This window comes from Cydia pomonella, chromosome 12, assembly GCF_033807575.1.
Source record: "Cydia pomonella isolate Wapato2018A chromosome 12, ilCydPomo1, whole genome shotgun sequence".
NCBI lineage: Eukaryota > Metazoa > Arthropoda > Insecta > Lepidoptera > Tortricidae > Cydia > Cydia pomonella.
In genome coordinates, this window is record NC_084714.1 from 21,222,468 (window position 1) to 21,229,086 (window position 6,619).

At 33.9% G+C, this 6,619-nt stretch overlaps 1 long non-coding RNA gene across 1 annotated transcript in view; it reads left to right on the plus strand.

The window, feature by feature from the left end:
* The window catches only part of LOC133523840 (uncharacterized), a 65,409-nt gene that overhangs the window by 15,154 nt on the left and 43,636 nt on the right, over window positions 1-6,619 (plus strand). The gene's annotated exons all lie outside the window — the stretch shown is intronic.

Sequence of the window (6,619 nt, forward strand, 5' to 3'; positions counted from 1 at the left end):
ATAGTCCAGGTCTCCGCAGCATATAAGAATATAGGAAAAACGAGGGCCCGTACAAGCCGAACCTTCGTGGTGTTTGTGACGTTTCGGTGATACGTAGCCTATACATAAAAACTAGCCAAGACAAATCCTTTATAATTTCAGAATTTTCTACACAGCACAGAACATGGCACCCATATAGATCTCAATTCCGTTGTCGGCGAGTCAACAACGACACATATTCTTAATATTGAACTTAATTGGCTCTCATTTCACATTTATGTTTTAAATTAATTATAGGCATAGACATACGAAATCCTATTGTAAGTACAAAGTAAAGAGCAATATAGCTAGCCGATTTAAAATGAGAGCGTAACTACATTTGTATGGAGAACCGAATTTGCTGCGGACGCACAATGTAGCATAATCGGATTAGGACCAGCCTCGAAATCTCTGTAACAGTCATGAAATTTATTATGTATATAAATTAAAGGCCCCTTTTTCATGCCCAAACCATTTAACATTTGGGGACCTCGAGGAATCGCAGGCATCTTGGAAAATCCATTTTGGAAAACCATCCAGGAGAAATTCGCGTTTTACTCTAAATCTACATTCTTTAAGAAAATAAAGTGTAAGTCAACATTAAAGCTTATTAAATTCTACACAAAAAAGTTTTCGATATCTTCGCGGAAAAATACACCTTGTTATATAAAATACTTGCGGAATCTATGTTTAGCGCTTATACACTTCCAGGGGACATTCTCTTAAAATGAAACTCGGAGGAATATGAATTCCATTTTTAACTATACATTTGTACGTGATCTATTCCAATATTAACATTTTACTCGACTGCGACTTAACCAGAAAGTAGGGTTATGGGTTTAAGTACTGATGATTCAGTACACCCTGCAGCTTAGAATACTGTACGGATTTTTTTAAATGACGTATCGTTAGATTCCTTTTACTCTCCACAACCAGTTTACACTTGTTTTTTACCGAAAAATTTAACCAACCGTCTTGAGATGACTCCGAATATTAAATCATATTTTTTTCTTTTACTATTAAGCGGATTTCAATAAAAGAGACATCAGTAGATTCATAATTAGTACACGAGTTCTATGCAATACAAAGTTACTAAAATTAACGGAGGAAAACTTTTTATGGCCAAATAATGTGATTGCAAAAACAGATTTTACATCTTTAATGGGGTTCAAACAATACTTAATCAGATTTGACACCTACAAGAAATATGGCTCAGAAGTCAAATAGTTGTACTACTTGTACTGTTGAGTCGGGTTGACGTTTTTAAGATTTTATATATAACATATGAAACAGACATAATGAAAAACTTGTTTTATAGGTTTTCCTTTTATTTCAAAATATGCAATATTAAATCCATAGCGACAGAAAAAAAAAACAAATAAGTCACACACTTTTTCCTATGCCGTCTGATCCCAGTGGCCCCTGAAGCTAAGTAATTGTAGGTGTCCTACAATTTCTAGGATCTCCGAGAGTGTGTTATAGGGATCCCAGAATTTGATTACTGTCACTATTTTTTGAACCCCATTTAAGACCTAAAATCTGTTTTTGCAATAACATTATTTGGCCCTAAACTTTTTTCATCCATTAATTTTAGTAACTTTGTATTGCATAGCACTTGTATACTAATTGTGGATTTACTGATGACTATTGTACTGAAATCCGCTCAATAGTTAAGGCGCTAGAAGAAAAAATATGATTTAATATTCGGAGTCCTCTCAAGACGGCTGTATTGATTTTTCTTTAATAGAACAAGTAAAAATAGGTTGTGAATGGCAAGAGGAATCTACCGATAATGTCGTTTAAAAAAATCCGTCTAGTATCCTAAGCTACAGTGTACTGAATAATCAGTACTCATACCCATAATCCTACTTTCTGGTTAAGTTGCAGTCAAGTAAAATATGAATATTGGAGTAGATCATGTACAAATGTATAGTTAAAAGTGGAATTTTTATTCTTCCTAGTTTCCTATTAAGAGAATATCCCGTGAAAGGGTATAAGCGCTAAATCTGGGTTCAGCAAGTACTTTTATAGCAAGATCAATTTTTTTCGCAAAGATGTCTGGAACTATTTTGTGTAGAATTTAAGAAGCTTGAATGTTGCCCTAAACGATGTTTGAATAAAGAACGTAGATTTAGAGTAAAACGCGATATTCTCCTGGATGGTACACATTTTCCAAGATGGCTGCGATTCCTCGAGGTCCCCAAATGTTAAATGGTGTGTGCATAAAAAAGGGGGCCAAACACATAACAAATTTCACACAATTCCAGAGATTTCGAGGTTGGTCCTAATCCAATTGTGCTAATGCCACTATGTAAGTAAACTGTAACTGTATTGCGGACTCAACCTTAAAATTATATTTTTTTTAAGAATTAACGTTGACATAGTAACGAAAATAATAAACACGTCAATTGAAGTAAACAATATTATTATATCCAAGAAAAGTTTGCAAAATAGGTACATTCATGATTAATATGTAAAAATATGTAAAACACCATTAATTATTGAATTAAAATTATGATTTTGTGTTAAAACATATGAGGCAAATTATACAGCCCGATTACACGGGCGACATATTAAAAATGAATATCATGGAAACAGTAAATATACACAGGTGAACTAAGTTATAGTAAAATAGGTGCATAATTTCAGGGCTTGCCTGGCCCACGCATGCTGTTCCTACCTAGCACGACCACGGCCGTCTCCTATCATTATTTTTTTCTAATACGTATGGCCTTACTAGTTACTAGCGAACAGTATTCCATGTTCTTGATCTAGAATTTAAACCCTTAACTACATATTTGTGGCGCTTGGGCTTGAATTTGAAACTCTGGGGCCCTAGCGTGGCTCTATGAGAGCGCCTTATATAGGCTTCTGGTGACCAGAGGGCTGGCCTATATTTCACTCAGCGGATCAGCATTGTTATCCAGCCGGGCAATGCAGCCAGCCTTCTGGGCACCCTACCGAGCGACCAGAATATAGGGCAAATATTTGATTTATAAGTATTAACTTAAGTGTTTTTATCATGTTTTTTATTTAAACTTACAGATGTCCAATTACCAGCAAAGTTTTTGAAGAGGTGTAGTTTTTATATTTCCTGGTATCAAACTGATACAGGAAACTGGAATATCAGTAAATAATCTACACTGAAGAAAATGAAATATAGTCACATGTTTTATTTTATTGAAGAAATCGTTAAAAAAAAATGTGTTAACTGAAATAGATCTGTTTTTTTATCTGTAGTTGAATAACAGAATGATGTCATTGATCTCCTTTTAACATAGGAATCATCTTTGTGTAGGTACAGTCAGCATCAAAAGTAGCGGATCAAATAACGTTTCATAAGTAACTGCCATTCTGTATCAGCTTAACAAAAAGTGATGTCTTTAATATAGAACAACTAAGACTGTAAAAGATAACGCGAATTTTAGAAATTTTTCTATATTTGGAAAAGTTACCCGGAATATCAGATACTTTTGGGGCGTTGTTTCATCCGCTACTTTTGATGCTGACTGTACATATCAACAATAGGTATTTAGGTCTTGGTAAGTAATATAGACAGTACAGTAGGTCTTATCTTAATAATTTGAGATCTCATACATGCGTTCCGATATATCTGATGGAAACTGTACATACAATGGGGGTCGCGTATACGAGTACAAAGAGCATTAAAATAGTTGTTGATAGACCAAGTGAGCTAGCTACTAAAGTACCTATCTTTGTATCTACTTTATGCATAATGTATTAGCGCAACAGTAATTTTTTTGACAAATGTAGAATTATTTTTATAGTAATAAAGGTTATTCATGAACCATCTCTAAAAAAACGGACTTTATCTCTAAATCTATACTTATAACTTGGTTCGAGAATTCAATTTTTTTACAAATTTAAGCGTTCATAGGAGAATATGTGGAGCGAGCATTATTCGACGTGTAGGTGTGGGTTCAACAAAAAGATCGCATGTCAATAGTGCTTTATTGTCGTTAAAATTCAATTAATAATCGCCTTTATCGACCATCGACTGTGTGGTCACTTTTTAATTGATTGACGTAGTCAGGTATAGTTTCACTACTCGCCGCCGCATTGTTCATAGCGCATTACTTATCCTATCGAATACAAGATGTCGCTGATTCCTGTAAAGTTATGTTTTTAAAAAAAAGACGCCTTACTCTATGTCATATATTGTATGAAAGGAAGGGTATTCCCTGTCGTACGTCAAAAAATCCAAGATGGTGCCCAAGCCCATGGACAAAAACGTCTAGCAATAAAATCAACACTTGTCAAAATTTGACATTAGCAATCCACAGTCAGGTGACAATCAAATCAAACCGAACCACTTCGAGTTCAGAGCCATTACAAACTGTATAGTAGTAATAAACAAAGTTGATTTTTGTTTGATTATTTTTTCTATGAATGAGTTTTGATTGTTCCAAATGATAATATCCACAGTTGATAGAATCAACACTTGATACAATCAACATGCGATAGAATCAAGTGTTGATTTGATGTGGACGCGAAATTTGACAGTTGTGCATCTCGAATAAGGCCCCTGGTCTCTATGGCTATTACTGTTAAGTATATAATATATACTGATATTATCGGAACGGAACGAGTGAAACAAATGCTGCTCAGATACGCACTGACGTTTTTTCGCAATGACAGCTTATTATAAGTACATGCATACAGTAGCATACGTAACAGCTACTGGTATGAAATCGTAATACAGCCTTGATTGTGTCAGGGCGACGTAAGTATACACATATCCACTCACATGATTCCGATTTTAACGAAAGGTACCCTGAATTGCTCTGCCATTTCGCAGATACGACGGCACAGTGTCGTGATATCTTCAAAAATCGATAACTTTGCTTCTGCTTAAGCATTTGGAATAATTCTTTCGGTTTTATAATGGTAAAGAAACAAAGAAATTTATTTTCTTACTTTAGCTATTTGCTGTTATAATAAAAATAATTATTAAAAATTCACGAAGTTTACCCAAAGGAATAATTTCCGAGTTATAGTAGAAAACTATTTTTTATTAAAAATCTATATCTTTATCTTTTTTATGTATCTTTTTTTGTATTCAATTTAAAGAAGGCTTAATAAGCTTTTAATTGATACTAAAAACCTTGATAGCTCACCTATAAAATTGCAGAGTAAAACTGAACTAAACTTTCGAATTGCTCCACCTGGCGTGTAACTATGTGCTATGTTCGTGATTTTTTTGTGGCTAATTTAGACACTGAAGTACAAAAATATAGTAAAAAACCGTTTAAGACACTAATTACTTTGAAATAAAATACATAATTTATGTAATTATTACAATGATAGTGGCTTTATAACTTAAAATAACAAAAGAGTATTTACATACCTACTAAACTTTGGTGTTTTTAAAACGGCCGATCACCAACAACCGAACTAACTTATAACTACACTAACACGTATAATATATACACCATAACATACACTTTACAACAAATTAAGCACAATAAGCAAATAGTCACTATTAACACATGAAATTATACTGATTACAAACGTAAATAAACAAACAAACTCACCAGCGCCATGTCAAAAACAAAGATGGCTACCTATTTAGGTCGGAGACACAACAGTCGCGCGGTGAAGATGTTCAACAGAAATAGGAACTTTTAACACATTCACTGCCAGACGAAAAACGGCAAGCTACCCCAGGATCCGGGCAATATAGCAAAGAAATATTAGTAAATAGAAATTATAAGTAAGTAGTAACAAACACCCCAAAACGCGTATGCAACGTCTAGTGTACCACATGCCTTACGATGTACAGAAATTCTTTAAGCAACCAGAGTTGCTGTGTTTGTACTTACAATTTTCCGTCACATGGTTTGTTCGCTAATCCTGGATAATACACAGTGATTTAATGCATTTTATTGTTTATTAATGTAATTTAATAATCGAACTATTTAATGACTATAGGTTGCTCAAGATATATTTGGTAATCATAGAAATCTAGGGCATTAAAATAGGAAACACGCCAAAAATCTACAGAGTTATTGGTTTGAAGTGAGATTTTATGGTCATCAATATTAAGTAGGTCTAAAATATAGTTTTAATCTAATAGACCAATAAACGCGGAGTAATTTAATATATAATACTAACAGAAATATGTAAATTTGAATACTTACGGCATTTTAAAACACGCAGCAACTTTTAACACACGCACTTTTCCGAACAACTTGCAAAGTGACATAGATAAAAAATACTGTGGTTATGTCTATGTGGTTGAAACATTTTTTTAATATTGTCACGTTGGTATTCTGTGTTTTAATAATTGTTTACACCATATCTGTGCAGCCCTTCACAGATAAGAAATAAAAAACCGCATACACTCCGTTCGCAACTCGAGTTGCGACGATCATTTTAGAGGTGCGAAATGTTGAAACCTTAGTTGCTGGAATCATGTGAGTGGATATGAGATTTCCTGCCTTATGACGGTGTTCCCTGCAATAAATTTTATATGTTGATCTTCAACACATTGATTTTTTTGGCATTTTTTGTCGCGTGTAAGAAATTCTGTTGATAAATACTCGTAACTAGCAGTTCGCCCCGAACTGAGAACTTGAAG